This window comes from Ambystoma mexicanum, chromosome 3q, assembly GCF_040938575.1.
Source record: "Ambystoma mexicanum isolate Mex_15411 chromosome 3q, UKY_AmexF1_1, whole genome shotgun sequence".
Classification (NCBI taxonomy): Eukaryota; Metazoa; Chordata; class Amphibia; order Caudata; family Ambystomatidae; genus Ambystoma; species Ambystoma mexicanum.
This window is the reverse complement of record NC_090926.1, coordinates 647,922,767-647,937,608: the sequence shown is the minus strand read 5'-3', so window position 1 is coordinate 647,937,608 and position 14,842 is coordinate 647,922,767. Positions and strand designations below refer to the sequence as shown.

General features: G+C 47.8%; 1 protein-coding gene across 4 annotated transcripts in view; it reads right to left on the bottom strand.

Annotated features, from left to right (window-relative positions):
• TBCD (tubulin folding cofactor D) overlaps positions 1-14,842 on the bottom strand; it is a 2,839,019-nt gene that overhangs the window by 344,037 nt on the left and 2,480,140 nt on the right. The gene's annotated exons all lie outside the window — the stretch shown is intronic.

The following is a 14,842-nucleotide window of genomic DNA, read 5'->3' as shown; positions in this document are numbered from 1 at the left end:
TGGCCTCCTCCTGTTTCGGTCAAGGAGGTTCAGAAGTTCCTCGGACTGGCAAATTTCTATTGCATATTTATTCAAGGGTTCTCAGACATTGTACTTCCCATTACCAGATTACTGAAAAAATCTTCAAACCCTTTTACTTGGACTCTAGAGGCTAGCCAAGCCTTTCAGCTATTGAAAGAGAAATTCTGCTCTGCTCCCGTTCTCCGTCAACCCGACCAAGGATTAAGGTTCATAGTGGAAACTGATGCCTCTTCAGCTGCTTTGGGGGCAGTCCTCCTGCAGGAACATGCTGGCCTAGAATACCTTGTGGCTTATCTTTCCGAGACCTTAAACGACAGTCAGACTCATTACTCTTTCATCGAAAAGGAATTATTGGCAATGAAGACCGCCTGCGAAGAATGGCGTCACCTCTTACAGGGGGCTAATCATCCTTTCGAGATCAGACCTGATAATAAAAACCTTAAAGTCCTATAAAACATGGAATGTGTCAACTCGCGTCAGGCCCGATGGGCCCACTTCTTTACGCAATTCGACTTTCTTTTGACCTACCTGCCAGGTTCCAAGAATGTTTTCGCTGATGCCCTTTCCAGGAGACCTTATCCCAGAAAGACTTCAGAGGAACTCCCTAGTTTACTGTTTCCTGAGGTCAAGATCATCTGTTCCGTTTACACGTTTTTGAAGAAAGTACGCAAAGCCACGCGGTCTGCTGGTATTCCTCGCACCACTCTACACTCTGAAAACATTCTCATTTAGGATGGTTTGGGTTTCAAGCAACAATGCCTGTTCTTGCCCGACTCACAGACTCGGCGTACTGCGCTTAAATGGTGTCATGATGACCCAGTGGCAGGTCACAGAGGGGTTAAGAACACTCTGGAACTCTTACGCCGACGATTCTGGTGGCCCAACATGTCCAAAGAAGTCAACTCTTACGTCCGTTCCTGTCCGGTGTGCTGCCGGTCCAAGTATTCCACTCAAAAATCCATTGGTTTTCTGCAACAAGGAGAGGTACCTAGAAGACCCTGGAGTCTGATCTCGACAGATTTTATTGTAGACCTGCCACTTTCAGATGGATGCTCCTGCATTATGTTAACGGTTGTCTGTTTTTCCAAAATGGCCCATTTCATGCTTTTGGCTGGACAACCAACCGCAGCCGAGATGGCGGCAGTGTCCGCCCAAGAGATATTCCGATTGCACGGTACTCCAGATAAAATCATCTCGGACAGGGGTCCTCAATATACCTCACGCTTTTGGAAGGAACTCTGTGAAAGGTTGGGCATAGACCGTGCCTTGTCATCCGGTTTCCATCCCCAAACCAATGGGCAAACGGAGAGGACCAATGCCACGCTTGAACAGTATCTACGTTGTTTCACTAATAGTCAACAGGACAATTGGGTGGGACTTCTCCCCACAGCGGAGTTTGCCTACAATAACTCCCTACACAGTGCCACTGGTCTTAGCCCTTTCTACTGTTCCTATGGGTATCATCCCAGCTTTACTCAATCTCTATCTTTTTCCCCTTCTACTGTTCCGGCTGTGGATTCTCTTCTCGCAAATTTGTCAGAAGCCCATAGAACTGCCATGGATAGTCTACGGACTAGCAGCCAGCGCTATTGTTCTCAGAGTAATCCCAAACGCCTGCCCTCTCCCACCTGGCAAAAAGGTACTAAAGTGTGGTTATCCACGAAGTATCTTCCGCGCTTGCTGCATCCTTCTAAACTGTCATCTCGGTTCTTGGGACCTTTTCCCATTCTTCGCAGGACCAATCCTGTTGCCTTTCGTCTTTCATTGCCCAATCACATGCGCCGCCTTCACCCTGTCTTTCATTCTTCTCTTTTGAGGGAGTACGAGGTAGATCCCTTTCATCGCTCCTTACCTCCAGATCCGGTCCCTGTTAAGGTCCCTCCAGATGAGTACGAGGTGGCCCCTGTTTTGAACTCCCGCTTTCGGGGAGGTCGCCTGGAATATCTCATCCACTGGAAAGGGTACCCCCATTCTGAGGACTCCTGGGAGCCGGTCTCTCATGTGCATGCCCCGACCTTGGTTCGGAGGTTTCACCGTCTCTTCCCGGGCAAACCGGGGGGGTCTCCGTAGGGAGAGGGCATACTGTCATGCCGCCGATTCCTGGCTACCGCTGGAGGCTATGGAACCCTTGGCGCTGGCAGCGCCATTAGGATGTCCCAGGTTTCTCTTCCCACTTCCTGGTTTTCCGCTCTAGTGTTTTGTTCTGTCGCTCTGTTTTTTCTATGTAAGCTCTGCCCCCTTCCGGGTTCGGCGCGTTGCAACTTTGTCAGTTTTTACCTTGTTGCTTGCTCCTTTGATCTCGCTTTGCTTTTCTCCTGTTTTCGTACCCCCCTTTCCTCGTTTATTCCTCCCCTGGTTCTCCCTTCTCCCTTCCTTTTCCCTCCGCGGCGATCCTTGCCGCCATGCTTACCTTCTCTCGCTGACTCCTGCTGCAGTTTTGCTTTTCCTGCTTTTTCCTCCTCGCCAGCTGCTGGATTTCTCTCGCGAACGCTCTTACCTGCTGGAGCCGGATCTGTTGCTTCTTGCCTCACGGAACACCCTTCCAGCTGTTCAGCTTCGGACTGTTGTTCGTACCAGCTCTGGGCTATCAAGAATCCATCGATACAACCTCCCGGACCAGCCAAGTCGTCGCATCAGTCTACCGACGGAAAGAGGGTTTTTTGAGCCGCTGATTTTTCCCTCTTGCCACCGGTCCCTGCGGGAAGGAAGCCTACTGCTTCCCTGCTTGGCATGGAATCAGGGTTACTTCTTACCGCGGACGACTGTATCTCTTCTCAAGAAAAAAGTCAAAGAAGAAGTCTACCCCGCAAGTCACCTCTTCAGGTGAGGAGGAAGGGAAGGTGGATGTTGAAATCACTAACAATCCTCACATTACTACTGAGCCTGATACTAGGAGCCACCAGTGGAACTGCAGGTCCCAAGAATTAATGTTAAGCCTACTGCAAGGACCTCTAGGAGCCATCAGTGGAACTGCAGCTAGGAAAAGAGATGAATGAAAGGATAAAGAGAAAGTCACACTTTAATAATAAGAAAGAGTGCAAAGTGGAAGGAGAGAAAAATAAAAACAAGAAAAGAAAGAATGCAAAGCCTTTTAAGATGTGATTGAAAGTGGCTGGAGAACGTTCAAGTTAAATTTAGTAGATAAGAAAAGTTCCGTCTAAGTGACCAGTTGAGAGACTGATTCTGGCACAGCTTCTGGAAGAATTTAAAGAAATATCACTTCAGCAGTGAAGAGAAGCTGGTTTTCTAAACAACTACAGAGAATCTTTCTTGCAGTTAAAAGTTCGTGTTCAGTTTGAATAAAAGTTGACAGTTTTTAGAGGCTATCCAGAGAGATTGCCTTTATTCCCATTTTGAAACTTGACACACTAACCCATTTTGTGTACAGTCTATCAGCAGCACATCATCCACATACGCAAGCCATAAAATATTAGTCATTTCCAATCGCGGAGGGACAAACGATAAGGGTTTCAAGTAGACACCCGAGTCGGAGACACATATATTAAAAAGGCAGGGTGCCAACAAGTAGCCTTGCTATAAACATGAATGGGTACTCATTTTAGATAACTGTCCTTACATGTTCAGTCTTACATACATGTTAGTGTCTGTGTGGAGGTAAACTTTGATACTTAGGAGACCCTCTGGAATGCCCCAATTAAATAGTTTAGATTATAGAGACCATAGATGAAGCCGGTTCACTTTATCATAGGCACACGTCAAGACTACAAATCCCATATATATGGGAGGAGACACTGGTTCCTATGCTTTCTACTATATGGCCATCTAACATGATTCCCAATAACCTACGAAAACCTGTCTGAAACATACTTAAGTGGCCAGATTCCTGGATCCAATTTTCCAACTCTTTAAGAAGCAAACACCTTGCTATCTACATCCAGTAAAGTAATAGGACTATAACTCTTTTGGTCAGAATGACTTTCCTTTTTTCAAAATATGAACTGTATATGCACCTTTCCATGAGCTTGGAGTGGTCCTTGTATCAATAATATTCTTAAATAGAAAAAAATATATAAAAGTTACTCACTGTAGTGACTAACATACTCTTAGTCCATAGTCCCCTTTCCTCCATACTGCATTGGCGTCCCTTCCAAGGGACGGGAGACAGAACCTTTTTCACCAGAAAAAACTTTCTTCCCCTTTAAATTTAGAGGCGCGCAGGGGTGCGGCCCAGGGAGCATGCGCTGCCCTGATTCCGCCCTCCGGCACCACAACTAAGTCCCCATTGATGCGTCGACAATAGATTTAACATTGCCTAATGACACCAGTATTATTAGGGGGGAGGTTGGTGGGACGTATGGAGGAAAGGGGACTATGGACTAAGAGTACATTAGTCACTACGGTGAGTAACTTATAATTACTCCTGCATCGCGTCCCCTTTCCTCCATAGTGTATGGGCGATTACAACTGATTGTAGCCCCAGGGTGGAGAGGAGACCCTCTTTAAGCAAACAGGTTTCTGACCACCTGTCCAAAAGCTGCATCAGATCTAGCCGTCATCCGAACAGCAATGCTTGTAGAAAGCCGAGGGAGAGGCCCACGTGGCCGCCCTGCTTATGACTTGTCAAGGGACATGGCGCTGGAATGCGATGGCTGTTGCGCCTTGGCCCTGATTGCGTGGGCATGCATGCTGGCCGGGAGCGGCTTGTGCAGGCCCTCATACGCAGAGACCATCCCTCGGGATATGGAAGCCTTAGGGGCCTGATAATCCTTCCTACGGAGGCTGAAGACTAGACTATTTCCTCGTTCAAGTGAAAAGCAGACGGAACCTTTGGCAGAAATGCCGGGTGAGTCCGCAGGACTACTTTGTCCTTGTGAAAGGTAGTATATGGTTCCAAGGCGACTAGCGCCTGGATTTCGCTGACTCTATGAGCCGAGGTGAAGCCGTCTAGTAAAGCTGTCTTGATGGTGACCAGCCTGATGTCCACAGACGCCATTGGCTCGAATGGTTTGTGTGCCGGGGCACCCAAGACTATGTTAAAGTCCCACTCCGGGTGCGGACTCTTGACGGGTGGGTAGAGCCATGAGAGCCCTGTAAAATGTTTCTTGACGATGGGATTGGAGGAGGAGAAGATGCCTTCCTCCAAGTTTCTGTAAGCCCCAATGGCTGCGATGCATGTTCGGCAGGTGTCCACCTGCACACCTGAGTGGGCAAGGTGCGCCAAGAAGGAGAGCCCATCGTTCAAGGTGCACACCAGGGGGTCGATTCCCTTGGAGTCTGCCCAGTGGCAGAATCTGGTCCATTTGCTTTAGCACTGGGCCCTGGTAGCCTTGCTCCTGGCGCCCTGTATGATCTCTAGATTGGCCTGTGAGAGGCTGAGGTGCCAAAGTGCTACCTGCTCAGGTACCACGCTGGGAGGGCAAGTTTCCCTGGCGCCGGGTGGATGACTCTGCCCCCCTGCTGCGCCAGAAGATGTGCTCAGCCCATCAGAAGGTGAATCGGAGGCACTTCTGAGAGACTGAGCAGCTCCGAAAACCATGGCCTGGCCGGCCACCATGGAGCTATTAGAATGAGGAGTTGGCGAGTCTCCTTGATTTGGCAAATTAGCCTCTGAATCAGGGGGGTGGGCGGAAAGCCATAGGCTTTCATGCCGGTCCACTGGAGGTGAAATGCGTCTCCCAGAGAGCCGGGGTCCTGACCTTGCCAGGATGCGAACTGGGGACACTTCCTGTTGTGCCAGGTGGCAAAGATATCCACCTGGGGGTGACCCCACCTGTTGAAGATCTCCTGAATAACAAGGTTGTTTAGCAGCCACTCGTAATTGTCCGCTCCCAGCCTGCTGAACCTGTCCGCTTCCAGGTTGGATTCCCCCGGGAGGTGGACTGCTTTGTGTCATTTTTCTAGGGCCCACTCCCACATGCTGATCGCCAGTCTGCACAGACGAGGGGTTCTGGTGCCTCCCTGCTTGTTGACGTAGTACATGCTGGTCGAGTGGTCTGTCTGGATGAGGACAACCTTGCCCCTGAGAAGCGGTAGGAGGGCCCTGAGCGCCAGCCAGATGGCGTTCAGCTCTAGCCAATTGATTTGGTATTCCTGCTCCTGTCGAGTCCAGGTGCCGTGGATCGAGAGATTGTTCAGGGTGGGTCCTGAGCCCTCAAGCGAGGAATCAGTGGTGCCGGTGGCCTCCGGGGTGGGTCATCAGCTCAGATTGAGAGCCCCGTTCCTGGTTCCATGAGGCCGCGAAGTGCAGCTGAATCCTCCTCATCCTTAGTCTTGTGTGTGGGACGGCTAATAGGACCGCTGCCATCAGACCCAGGAGATGTTGGTACCACCATGCCGAGGTCACTTCTCTGCTGAGGACGTGGGTGGTCGCCCTCTTGATAGCCGATATTTTGTCCTCCGAAGGGAATACCTTCTGGGAGCCAGTGTCCCAGATGAGGCCCAAAAATTTCAGTCTGCGTGGGTTGCAGCTGTGACTTCTTGAGGTTGAGCAAAAAGCCCAGATCGTGCAGAGTGTTCATAAGGGAATGGGAAGAGTGGTGAAATGTTTCCAGAGATGCAGCCCTGACGAGCCAGTCATCGAGGTATGGGTAAATGTGGAGGCCCTGCGCTCTCAGGAGGGCCGCCACTGCATTCATTAGTCTGGTGAAGACCCTGGGGGCCGAGTTGAGGCCAAACGGAAGGACCTTGTACTGAAAATGATAGCCCATGATCCTGAACCAGAGGAAAGAACGATGGGGCTGCCAAATCGGGACGTGCAGGTACGCGTCCTTCAGGTCCAGGGAGCACATCCTGTCTCCATTGTCCAATGTCTCCGCTATAAAAGCTGGCGTAACCATCCTGAATTTTTGCAGGGGTAAGGAAAGGTTGAGGGTGGAAAGGTCCATTACAACTCTCAGGCCCACCTGGTTCTTCTTCTGAATGGCAAAAATCCTGGATTAAAAGCCAAAGCCTTGCTGGGAGGGTGGGACTTTCTCCACTGCCTGGCTCTCTACGAGCGACTGGATCTCTGCCAAAAGAGTTGCTGTCCCAACCTGTGGGAGTGGAGGGGAGGGGAGGAGAGGCTGGGATAGGGAGGCGGTACCCCGTGGATACTACGGAGCGAATCCAGGGGTCCGCGAAATTCTGGCGCCAGAAATGTGCATGGAGAACAAGCCTGCCCCCCACCGGAGATACGTGGACCCAAAGGTGCGTGTCATGCCTTCTTTCCCTCAGAGGCTGTCGCGGAGGAGTGCAGCTGAGGATGGGGCGAGAGCAGGGTGTATCCCCCTCCATCTGCCTGTACTTGGCGTCCAGGCGTCGATTGACCGGCTCGGCCGAGTGGGGCTTGAGCCAACCCTTCTTGGCCAGGGAGATTACATCAGTTTGCATTGGAATCCCCGTTTTGGCAGAGGGGCGTCACACGAGGACTTCAGCCAGGAATCCCTCTGCCGGCTGTTCGACCTCGGGCTGGGGCAGGCCCAGATACTCTGCCAGCCCAGCAAGACGTTTGTGGAAGGCCCTAGGCTGAGGATGGCGTGTCAGGATCCTCCTCCTCGTCTGTATCCTGTGGATCTGGGGGATCCTGTGGAGGAGTAGTTGGTGGCAGAGGCTGGGATACGGGGACCGTGGCCAGAGGCTGGTGTTGAACCGCCTGAGGAGTCGGCTGGGGAGCCGGAGGAGGCGGCTGTGCCGGGGGCTGGTTCTCCAGCAGAGGCGTCTGTGGTGGCGCTAGCATTGCGGGAAGGACTTCCTTGATGGCGTCTTTGATGATAACCCCCATCCGAGGTGACTTCATGAGGCCGAGGAACTTCTCGAAGAGCACCTCTTCACTGGCCGAGGAAGTGGCAGGGGGTGCTGACTGGGTAGCGGGGTGCTGCTGGAGCCGCTGCATACCCTGTCCATATGGACGCAAAGGAAAGCTGCCCTGCGCAAAAGGGGTAGACTGTAGGCCACGTACCTGTTGAGGCCAGTCCTACCTTGACACTCGTTCTTGGCCGAATTCCTGGAATGGCATCGAATGGGTGCCTCTGTCTGGCGTGGTGGCCATTTTGTCGAGCCGCCTGCCACGTGCCTGTGACGTGTTGCTCAGCCCGCTGGGTCTGGCCACGTCCAAGACTCTTGCGTGTGGATCACGAGGCCTACCCTGCTCCTTGGGCCTAGGCCCAGTAGGTGTGGCACCCGGGGGTCGGTAGAGCTGCGTTTAGGCACCCCCTCAGACATATTGCTGGTATAAGGGCATAGCCCCTTGGCCATGGTGCCGGTAAAAGGGGCGTAGCCCCTCGGATGAAGACCCGGTAAAAGAACCTTCTGGTCCCTCAACACTGTCATCGGGAGGATCCGAGGATCCCTCGGCCCAGAGGCTGGTAGCTGCAGTAGCCTCAGTGCACGTGCTGGTAGAAGGACCTGACCGGTCCCTACCGCGCGAGAGAGTCCCTGGGAAGGAGTCTACCTTGCGGGGTGCGATAGAGAATATCGGCCCTACCTTGGGCCTGGTTCAATGTTTCACGAAATTCTTGAGGTCTTCTGGAAGAGCTCCCTCCACCTGGCTAGTCTGTTCTTCACTGGACACCTGGTGAACCCTGTAGAAGTCGACATGTGCCAGGGAGGAGCGGGACACCTGAGGACCGAGTACCTGAATGACAAAAAGACAAAAAAGAAGACAAAGAGAAGAAGTATAAGCGCATGGAATTACATGGCCGAAGCCAAACCTAGGAGCGCTGGTGAATTTGGCCCGTTCCCGTTGACGCGGAAAAGGGGACTGAGAAATGGTGCCGGAGGGCAGAGTCAGGGCTGCGCATGCTCCCTGGGCCGCACCGCCGCACGCCTCTAAATTTAAAGGGGAAGAAGGTTCTGTCTCCGGTCCCTTGGAAGGGACGCACATACAGTATGGAGGAAAGGGGACGGGAAGTAAGAGCTAGAAGTGATGCCCATACTAAATGTGCCTGTTTCATGAGTTCATTTGTTAGGACGTTCAGAGAGCATGGTACGAGCATTGCTAGATTTCATGATTAGTTCAAAAATATAATTGATTGTAAAACTTAGGCTCCATCTACAGTTGCTTATCTCTGTACTGGTCCACCCTAAGGCAGACAATGTTACATAAAGTTGGCTAAAATCTTGAACCCATGCTTCCCCTGGGATAGGAGTAACTCACTTTTCCAAATTATTTTATAATGTGCTATTAATTAGCAACCAAAGGTTTGAATCTTGTTTGTCTAATAAGAGCTTTATCATCAATTCACCATCTCTTTGTAACATAGCAGACTTATTTTGCCTTAGCTTCTTTATCATACTTGTTTCTTTTTAACATCTTGCCTATGCTCTTCTGAACCATCTCATCAAATGCATGAGGGTTTCTGTTCAGTGCAGTTGGGGCCCAAGATCTTATCTCTGAGGAAGACTGAAAATGCTGTGGATGTGTGTGTTCCATTCAAGGGCAGAGTTAAAATAGGCTTCAGCTATTAGGTTTGTTGAATTTATCTAAATTCTTGTTATTACAGGTGACTCTATCCACTGTGCATTTACTATTAGTTGAGTGGGCCTGCCAATTATGTGTCTTTGATCTCCATTTCAAGCTCTGCTAGTTAAAATATTCTGATCACTCAGGGTGTCTCTTCAATTTTGAATTTTGTGCATTGGTGGAAAAGATCAGTTGTGGTAAAGATATAATCAATACAGGAGGAAATGTTACCTCTACGCCGTTTAACATGCCCCTTCAAGACATCTTTCACATTCCCATTTAGTTTGATTAAACCCCAGGCTTGTAAAAAAGAGGCTGACTCTCACCCTTTTGGGTACTTATTTCTAGCACAGAGATATTCAGCTTCTTCATTCTCTACTGTTAAATTAGGGCACTGGGAATTGAAATAATACGCAATTAGTATATGACCATTATTCAAGGAAATAATCCACTCTTTAAATACACAACACAGAACTTTTGGGCAGACCTTAAGAGAACGTATTGCAGGGTTCCAATAAAAATGTATGACTAAAATATTATAACTTAAGCCATTTAAGACCCAACAAAACCTATGGCTAAAATACCCTCATCGTTTAGATAGGTGTTAGGCAGAAACCTGTGCAGTTCCCTTAGGGACCACTGCAAAAAGTTTAAGACTACAGGAGTAAGCAGTAAACCCAATTGGTAGCAGTCCGCACCACCCAGATTTACCTGGTAGCTGTGGCTGAGCAGTCAGACTTCTCTCAAGAAGAGTTAGGCAGTATGTAGAGCATACACAATAGGGCCAACAATACAGTAGAACAAGCAAACACTGACCAGAGCTTTGGTATGAAAAGTATATAATTATTTATTTAAAACACACTTTATGAAAATACACTGGCACTAATATATCAAGCAAGTTCAAACACAGTCACTATAAGTATATACACCTCCCTAGTTAATTATTCGACAAGTCTAGGTTAAGACACCACTTATTTAGCAAAACAGAGGTGAGCGCGTAACCTTAGATGGCACTCCAATAATTCGTTAAAAAGGGAGAGAAAAGGCAGAGTATGGAAATAACACAGTACCAACACTTTTAAGAAACCACAACAAGTAAGGAAAGGCAGGGTCTACTGTAGAGCCAAAAGTTCATAGGCCAAGTCCACTCTTAGAGACAGCAAGGCGGAATGTGCCCAAGATCACACAGTGAAAATGCACTCAAAAGTCTTTGCAGCAAATGTCAAAAAGAGGTTGGATCAGTTCAGAAATAGGAAGTTAGAAGGTTTGAAAGCCAACCCAGTTGGAAAGTCAAGGATTTACGGGACACCTTGGACAGTCCGTTGCAAGGGAGGGCAGGCGGGACACAGTACCTGAAATGGTGAGGACGCTCCAACGGTGGCAGTTGTTCATGGCAGCGGGTGCAAGTCGTGGCTTCGAGCAGAGGAAGAGATGATCTTGACGAGGAAGAAAGCTGGATATCTTTGCACTGCCAGGGAAGATACCAGCCGCGGAGTTCCCGATTAAAAGGTACGGCCCTTTTATTTGCGGTCAGTGGTGAAGCGTGGCTATCTGGCCGCTGGGGTGCTTGGCACAGGCGATTCGACCACGAGACGTCCTGGAAGGCGAAAAAGGCGATCTGATTGGTCCCACCAGCTCAAAGGGAAGAAGACTCTCCTGGAAGATCTCCTCTGTCATCAGGGAAGTGGTGAGTTCGTACAGCAGGGCTCCATCTGTGGTGTCGTCGTTGTAGATGGCTCGGCTTCTCCCTCCTCGTATTGTTTAGGTCCTGTGGCGACTTCTGAAGTTCCAGTCCGCAAAGCCCTGCTTTGATGCAGAAAACCCCCCATTCAACAGCCTAGCTGTCACTCAACCATGCTAAGTGGTGAGCCGGGCGGCTCACCAATGGGCCAATCACACAAGAGTGCGACTTGAGTTGCCAAGGCAACTCAGTCCAGGGTGCCTATTCCCCCTCCCACACATCCTGTAGACCCCAGACAGAATGGCACCATTTGGAGGGCTTCTGTGCAGAAGCCCGCCAAAAAGTGGAACAAAGGGCTCGACTTGGGTTAGAGTTTCAGAGGCGAACACAAACGCCATTTTAAAACCGAGTCCTGCCCAAAAGACCCAATCGGGGAATAAATATGAAATAAATAACCCGGCGGTATCTTTAACATTGCATCAAAAAAGTGGTGCGTTTAAAATCAATGGGAAAATCCCATAAGAAATATTCTGGTGGAATATTTTGTGTGGTATCCACTGCCACGAGCCAGAAACTCGACAAGGGGGGACTGCACAGTGCCCCCTTGGAAAACAGACCCAGGGGCAATCGAATTACCCCTACCAGTACTTCCACAATATGTTGGTTTGTACTGGTTCTGTTCACAATTTGAGACTAGTAAAGTCAATGGTGACTTTACATGCCCTGGGAGACAGTAGTCAGTCCCAGGGTATGGAATCTATGTTTGGGGGTCATTATGACACCCCTGAGTTACTGCACTGAGGGTGTGTAACACACATATAAAAAAGACATGAAGCCCTATGGAGTAAAAGACCCCATAGCCCATAAAACACACACAAAGTCAAAAGGATATCTCAAATCATGTCTAAGAGTGGGAGAAAGAGAGTCTCACTCTTAGCAGGAGAAAAAAATAAACCCCAAAAATCCAGCAAAGCTGCTGGGGGACTCACTAGGTTTGGGAAATTAGCCTTAACAGAGAATTCTCCCTAACACTAGGTCTTTCCCATCGAGATAGTTTAAGTGGTCTTTACAGCAGTGACAAGACCCACAGACCACAGGACTCCCCAGAAGGCCTTCCCATAGTACCTCTAGTTGCCAACTGGAAAGTGACTGAAAAGCCGCCCAATAGAGAGGCGTCCAACAGTCATGTCTCTTGTAGCATAATAATTCAGTATGTAAATGAATATGCACATAATTTCACATTACTTAACAATTGGCGATGATCCCTTCAAATCCACAACAAATGTTTAAATGAATTGTTTTTTATTAAATGCATTTATTCAGTCCCCCACTGTGTTACATGGGGTTTGCTAAAGCCACAGACAGCCGAGACGGTTCATAGTGACATTTTCAAATGTCACATTTTCGAAATGCCATTTTTTCGACACAAAAAAAAAAGAAAAAAAATTAATGTTTTTCTTTTTATTTTATTTTGTTAATGGGGGGAGGTTCCCCCCCAACTCCACGTTTTTTTTATTGACACTTTTTTTTACTAACGAAACAAAAATAAAACATAAAATAAAAAATAATATATTCGGAATTTTATTTTTCGTTATTTTTGTTCTGAGATTTTGGCATGTCGAAAAAATGTGTTTTTGAAACCAGCCGAGACCAGTCCGTACTGTCCACTTGTACTTTTGGCACTTCGTTGATCTTTATAATGTTATGAATCCTACTAATTCCTCACTAAACCCCTGCCTAAAGTCTCCTCCCAGGTGACCAGGGAAAGACAAATGCTTCCTGATCCTGACCTTGGAGGTGGTGTACTGTAGGAGGATCACCTGGGAGGAGCCAAGGCCCAGAGTGGTGAGGAGATCCCGTGGGATGGGACACAGTATTTGTCCTTTGAAAGGGAAAACCTTTTAAAGTTGCCAAAACAGGTAAAGTCATTATGATGTATCTGAACCCCATATAACATCTTTGGCTCTGGGCACAAATGCCATGAAACTTGAACAGACTGTAACAACAGAAAGTTCATTCAAGGGTTTTCAGGAAAACAATCCTCCTTACACCAAAAGGTACAATGGAAAATAATTTAAAAACACTGCTTTAAATAAAATGTCTTCCTCTGTAACAGTGAATTCTAATGGTTCATCCTTAAATAACTAAGGGAAATAAATCTGACCTTAAAACCCAGAAGTTACTAAAAAGAACTGATTTTGTTGTTGAAGACAAGTTCCATAAGTACTGGGACGACGAAGAGGGCTGAAGAGTCGTGCTGTAATAGTGCAAATCGTGCAAATGGGCACATTCTCCAGTATGACATGTTTCCCAGACAACAAATGATGCAGGCTGATATGTCAAGAACTGGCAATAATAGAATAATCTTACCTGTTTCTTTATTAAGGAAATCCCAATAGAGAAAAAGTAAACCCACTCAGTCCTCAACTGCTATTATGCATCACTTTAAAAAACATCCCCAATTCACAACTGAACAACTGATGTTATAATTAACGCTGCGCCTCAGTTTCAATCAAATTTCAAACATACACTTGGTCTTTTTTGGTGGTAGGGTGGTCAGGCAGATATCTTAGTTCTCTGTGAATATGGTTTTTCTACCAATCCCAGACTCATTGTTATGCGAGAGTTCATGTAACCCACCACACATATGTACTTTATTAGATGTTTCACAATACTTTGTCACTGCCTCTCTCCAGTCTCTCATTCTACAGGATAAGATTCCATCACTGGGTGGTAATCCTCACTCCCTTTACCTCTATGAATTCCTTCCTCTTCCCCCTCGCCATAATTCCATTTAATATATTTGCCCATCTTTCACCTTTCCATTTCTTACTCCCTCCCTTACTTCTAGATCACGTTGTCACTCTATTGAAAGAAACACAGATGGAGGTATTAGTATTTTTCATAATCTCTGATTAATATGCAAAGCAACAATAATGGAAGGAGAACCTTGACAGAGTCCCTTCAAAAACGTGCACACGACTTTACTGATCAGCCTTCACCTGCAGTCTCCCCCAACTATGTCTCTTTCTCATTTTATCTCTATCACTTCTGCCTATACCTCTCCTATACTCTACTCTCCCTCACACACATTCCTCACACGTTTATTTTTACCGCATGTCATCTGTCTCTCGCACTCATTTTCAGCTCTCTTCACTATGCCTCCAACATGTCCTATATTTCCCATTTGGCCTCCACCCACTGTCTCACTCTACTAAAGAAGGGTAAAGACGGAAGGATGGAGAGGGAGAGACAGGGCATGAGAGAATAGAGAAAACAATGTATGAAAGCAGATCTAGCGCAAAACAGACAGAATCACAGAGTACAGGTGAAGTCTGAGGCGAGATAGAGAAAGGGTGAGAGAAAGTGATGAGGTAGAAAGGTATTCAGAAGACACAGTGTTAAGTGCACAGAACTGAAAGATACAAAGGAAAGGGTAAGGCAGGTTGAAGAGGAGAGAACGACAGTGATTGAAAAAGCAAGAAGATGGAGACAGTCAAAATGAGATATTATCTCCTTCATTTTGCCCGGCCCATGTGTGTATTTTAATAGTGCAAGGCTCATAAATCTGTTTGTGAGGTTACAAGCACGACAGATTAAAAATAGGTATAAATCGAACAACCAAAAACAGAAAAACTAAATTGGACATTCTGGTCAAATTAAGGACAGGTGGCAACTCTAGCATTGTAACACACTTAAAGTTATACAATTGTACCTATAGTGTTCTTCCCAACAGCAAA